Raw genomic sequence first — 6,210 nt, 5'->3', positions numbered from 1 at the left:
CCTGCCACTTTGCTGAATTCATTTATTAGTTCTAGTAGTTTCTTTGTAGACCCTTTTGGGTCTTCTAGGTATAGAATCATGTCATCTGCAAATAGTGATAATTTAAGTTCTTCTTTACCTATTTTTATGCCTTTAATTTCTTTCGTCTGTCTAATTGCTCTGGCCAGTGTTTTGAGAACTATATTGAATAGAAGTGGTGATAGAGGGCATCCCTGTCCTGTTCCAGATTTTAGAGGGAATGCCTTCAGTTTTTTTTCCATTTAGGATGATGCTAGCCTGAGGCTTAGCATATATAGCTTTTACAATGTTGAGGTAAGTTCCTGTTATCCCTAGTGTTTCTAAAGTTTTGAACATAAAGGGATGCTATACTTTGTCCAATGCTTTTTCTGCGTCTATCAAGGTGATCATATGGTTCTTATCTTTAAGTCTATTGATGTGGTGAATAACATTTATTGATTTCCGTATATTGAACCATCCTTGCATCCCAGGGATGAATCCTACTTGATCATGGTGCACAATTTTTTTGATGTGTTTTTGTATTCGATTCGCCAGAATTTTATTGAGGATTTTTGCATCTAGGTTCATTAGAGATATTGGTCTGTAGTTTTCTTTCTTTGAGGTGTCTTTGTCTGGTTTTGGAATCAGGGTGATGTTGGCCTCATAGAATGAATTTGGAAGAGCTCCCTCTTTTTCTATTTCCTGAAATAATTTGAAAAGTATTGGTATTAATTCTTCTTTAAAGGTTTTGTAAAACTCCGCTGTATACCCATCCGGTCCTGGGCTTTTCTTGGTTGGTAGTCTTTTGATTGCTTCTTCAATTTCATCCATTGATATTGGTCTGTTCAAGTTGTGTGTATCAACCTGACTCAGTCTGGGCAAATCATATGACTTAAGAAATTTATCGATGTCTTCACTATCTTCTATTTTATTGAAATATAGGTTTTCAAAATAATTTCTAATTGTCTTTTGTATTTCTGTAGCATCTGTTGTGATATTGCCTTTTTCATCCCGTATGTTCATAATTTGAGTTCTCTCTCTTCTTCTCTTCGTTTGCATGGCTAAAGGTCTGTCGATCTTATTTATTTTTTCGAAGAACCAACTTTTAGTATTGTTAATTTTTTCAATAGTTTCTTTTGTTTCAATTTCATTGATTTCCGCTCTGATTTTAATTATTTCTGGCCTTCTGCTACATTTGCTGTTGTTTTGCTCTTCCTTTTCTAGGGCTTTGAGATGAAGTGTGAGTTCATTTATTTGTTGGTTTTTTCTTTTTTTGAGGAATGACCACCAGGTGATGAATTTTCCTCTTAAAACTGCTTTCATTGTGTCCCATAGATTCCGATATGTTGTGTCTGTATTTTCATTTATCTCTAAGAAGTTTTTGATTTCCTCCTTTATGTCTTCTGTAACCCATTGATCATTCAGTAACATATTGTTCATTTTCCATGTGATGTATGATTTTTCCTTCCTTCTTTTATCATTGATTTCCAGTTTCATTCCAGTATGATCAGATAAAATGCATGGTATTACCTCCACCCCTTTATATTTACTCAGGGTTGCCCTATGGCATAATATATGGTCTATTTTTGAGAAGGATCCATGTGCTGCTGAGAAAAAAGTATATCCACTTGATGATGGTTGATATATTCTATATATGTCAGTTAAGTCTAGGTTATTGATTGTGGTATTGAGTTCTATAGTTTCTTTATTCAACTTTTGTTTGGAGGATCTGTCCAATGGTGAGAGAGGTGTGTTGAAGTCACCCATAATTATTGTGTTGTGGTCTAGTTGATTCTTGAACTTGAGGAGAATTTGTTTTACGAACATTGCATCACCATTATTTGGTGCATAAATATTGATAATTGTTATGTCTTGTTGGTGAATGGTTCCTTTTAACAGTATATAATGTCCTTCTTTATCCCTTTTGATTAACTTAGTCTTGAAGTCGATTTTATTCGATATGAGGATGGCCACCCCTGCTTGCTTACGAGGACCGTGTGCGTGGTATATTTTTTCCCATCCTTTCACCTTCAGCCTGTGTATGTCTTTTCCAATCAGATGTGTCTCCTGGAGGCAGCATATTGTTGGATTTATTTTTTTAATCCATGATACCAGCCTATGTTGCTTTATTGGAGAGTTTAAGCCATTAACATTCAGAGTTACTATTGATATATGGTTTGTACTTCCATCCATGTTTGATTATTTATCCTTTTTTTAAAAAAAAATTAGTTTGTTTCTCCATGATTATCTTTCCCCTTGCTCTCTGTCTTTACCGAGGCACTTCCCCCTGATGGTTTTGTTTATTGTTTTACATTTTTTCCTCGTGTAGTGTTTTGCTCAAAATGCTTTGCAATGCTGGTTTTCTGGCTGCAAATTCTTTTAACTTTTGTTTATCCTGAAAGATTTTTATTTCATTGTCATACCTGAAGCTTAATTTTGCTGGATACAGAATTCTTTGTTGGCATCCATTGTCTTTCAGTGTTTGAAATACATTGTTCCATGACCTTCTTGCTTTCAGTGTTTGTGATAAAAAATCCGTTGTTAACCTTATTGGTTTACCCCTGAATGTAATCTGTCTCCTTTCTCTTGTAGCTTTTAACATTTTCTCTTTGCTCTGTATATTGGATATCTTCATAACAATGTGTCTTGGCGTTGGTCTACTGTGATTTTGTGTGCTCGGTGTCTTGTCTGCATCAACAATTTGTATATCTGTTTCCTTTTGTATTTCTGGAAAATTTTCTGTAATTATTTTATTTAGCAGGTTTCTCATTCCCTTGGTTTGAATCTCTGTACCTTCTCCTATCCCGATGACTCGTAAGTTTGGTTTTTTTATGTTATCCCAAAACTCTTGGATGTTTTTCTCGTGATATTTTACCAGCCTTTCTGAGTTGGCTAGACGCTTTTCAAGATGATATATTTTGTCTTCATTATCTGACGTTCTGGCTTCTACTTGCTCCACTCTGTTAGTGATACTCTCAATTGAGTTTTTAATTTGGTTTATCATTTCCTTCATTTCTAGAATTATTGTTTGATTATTTTTTATAATCTCTATCTCCTGATAAAGATGCTTAACTTCTTATTTTATCTGTTTATGTAATTCATTCTCAATGTGTTCTTTCGTTGCTTGAATTTGCTGTCTTGTATCCTCTTTAAGGTTCCATTCCATCTGTCTAAGGTGTTCCTTGAATTCTTTATATGACCATTTTTCTGATGACTCTAGGTCCTCCTGAATATTTAGGCTGTCCTGCATTGTTTGTACTCCTTTTCTTCCTTGCTTTTTGAAGCTGCTCATGTTACTTCTTGTTCTGTTTGACTGCTGAGTTACTGTTTACTCCTATAAATTTATTTGATGCTTGGGAGGAAAGGTATTAGAAGGGAAGGGAAGAAGTCATTAAAGAGAATGAGAGTAAGTAGGTAGAATTCAAGGAAGGGGGAATAAGAAAATTGAAAAGAAGTGTAAAGACAGAAGAAAAGAAGGAAAGAAAGAAAGAAAAAAAATAGAAAATTGAAAAGAATTTAAAAAAGAATAATGATAATAAAAATGAAAATTGAAATGAAAACGTAGAATAGAATACAATAAAATAAAATGGATTAAAAAAATTAAAAAAAAAAGAAAAAAAAACAGCAAAAAAAATAAAAGTATAAATGCAGTCCTAGGGTTCGATTAACTGTTCTTCCAGTAGATGGAGCTATGCCCACCAGGCCAAGTTTCTCCTCTCAGTAGGTGGGAGCCAATCACTGTGCAGCAGCTCTTAGCCACGCCCCCGAAAGCTGGTGCAAGAGACCTCAGTTGTCAGCACTGGTGGGAGCTTAGCCGGGAGTTCCGCGCTGCGGGTCCCTGCCACTCCTGATTCCCCCAAGTGGTCAGGGCTCTTTGTAGAGCCAGGCGGGCAGGGTCCGCTCGCCCGCAGGCGGGGCTGTTCACAGAGCCAGGCGGGCGGGGCTGTTCGCCGTGTGGGCGGGGCCTTTCGCAGAGCCCTTCTGGAGCTGTTCACATGAGGGGGGGTCTTTTGCAGCACTGGGTTGGCAGGGGGTTGGTCGTTTGCAGCTCCGAACCGCCAGAGGCGGTTCACAGCGCTGGGCCAGCGGGGGCCCAGGCAGGCAGCGCCCGCTCCAAGGTCGCTGCAACGTGTGGGCAGCAGCCAGCGGCGGATTACAGAGCCAGGCCGGCGGTGGCCCAGGCAGGCAGCGCCTGCTCCCACGTTCGCTGCAACGTGTGGGCAGTGGCCGGCGGCGGTTTACAGAGCTGGGCCGGCCAGGGTCCAGGCAGGCAGCGCCTGTTTCTAAGTTCGCTGCAACGTGTGGGCAGCGGCCGGCGACGGTTCACAGAGCCTGGCCGGTGGGGGCCCAGGCAGGCAGCGCCCGCTCCTAAGCTCTCTGCAACTTATGGGCAGCGGCCGGTGGCCGATCACAGAGCCAGCAGGCGGGGGCCCAGGCTTTCAGTGCCCGTTCCTACGTTCGCTGCAATGTGTGGGCAGCAGCCGTTTGGCGGCGGCTGGTGGCAGTTCCCAGAACCAGGCTGGCGGGTGCCCAGGCAGGCAGCGCCTGCTCTTATGTTCACTGCAACGTGTGGGTAGCGGCCATTTGGCGGCAGCCGGCGGGACTGTGCCCCTGCTCTGCGTTGCCAAGATTCAGTCGTCTGGGACAAGTTGACACCTCCAATTAAACTTACTAATTCTCAGCAGGTCTCCTTTCAGCGGAATTTTGCTAGAAGTTTCTCAGCAGGTTGCATGTAGGTGTATTAATGTGTCTCTCTGGTCCCGTTACCGTGGAGGCATTGAAAGTGCTGCTCCTTGCCGGCCGCCATGTTGGGTGAGAAAAGAATATTAAAAGGAGACAAACAGGAAAAGAAGAGATCAAGTTATCTCTGTTTGCTGATGACATGATCTTATATTGAGAAGACCCAAAGAAAAGTCCACCAGAAGACTTGTAGGCCTGATAAACACATTTAGCAAAGAAACAGGATACAAGATTAACAAACATAAATCAATTGCTTTTCTATACTCCAATAATGAATCTTCTGAAAAAGAAATTAGGAAAACTATCACATTCATAATAACCTCAAAAAACAAAGACATACCACTTTAGGAATAAATCTAATGAAGGAGATGGAGGATTCCTATAATGAAAATTAAAAAAATGTTGAAGAGAGTCATTGAAGAAGACCTTAGAAGATGGAAATACTTCCTATGTGTTTATATAGGCAGAATTAACATTATCAAAAATGGTAATACTACCAAATGTTGTATACAGAATTAATGCAATCTCTATCAAAATACCAATGACATTCTTCCCAGAATTAGAGAAAGTAGTTCTAAATTCATGTGGAAGAATAAGAGACTCAGAATAGCCAAAGTAATTCTGAGCAATAAGAGCAATACTTGTAAGGTTTTGAACAACCAATAAAAAAAAAAAAGAAAAAAAAAGAGCAATACTGAAGGTATTTCTATACCAATCTCAAATTATACTACACAGTAATAGTAACTAAAACAGCATGGTATTGACAACAAATCTGGCATGCAAAAAAATAGAGTAGAAGATAAGGAGACAATCCCACATAGATAAAATCATCTGATATTCAACAAAGGTGCCAAAAACATATGTTGGAGAAAGATATCCTTTTTAACAATTGGTGCAGGGAAACCTGGATATTCATATCTTGAAGAATGAAACTAGATCCCTATCTTTCATTCTGCATAAAAGTTAACTCAAAGTGCATCAAAGACTTATATAAGAAATTTAGGGTCAACACTTTCATATTGGTTCAGACATTGACAAGCTTTAGAAATGCAACCAAAAATCAGCAAGTGGGATAGCTCAAATTAAATATCTTCCACCCAGCAAAGGTAATGATTAAGAGTGCAAAAAGAAAGCCTATAGAATGGAGAAAATCTTTGATAGCTACTCTTCTGACTAGGGATTAATATTCTGAATATATAAAGAATTCAAAAAGCTTAACACCACCACCACCACCAACAACAAAATAACTCAATCAATAAATGGGCAAAATAATTAAGAAGATATTTCTCAAAAGAAGAAATACAAATAGTCAATAATTATATGAAAAAATATTCAACATCTCTACCAATTAGAGAAAAACAAATTAGAACTACTCTATGATTTCATTTCACTTCAGTCAAATTGGTGATTATCAAGAATACAAATAATCATAAATGCTGGTGAGGATGTGGGGATTCATATCTTGTTGGTGGG

Source organism: Urocitellus parryii, chromosome 6 (assembly GCF_045843805.1).
Source record: "Urocitellus parryii isolate mUroPar1 chromosome 6, mUroPar1.hap1, whole genome shotgun sequence".
Lineage (NCBI taxonomy): Eukaryota > Metazoa > Chordata > Mammalia > Rodentia > Sciuridae > Urocitellus > Urocitellus parryii.
The sequence above is the reverse complement of the archived record's forward strand: the minus strand, read 5'-3'. Positions refer to the sequence as shown.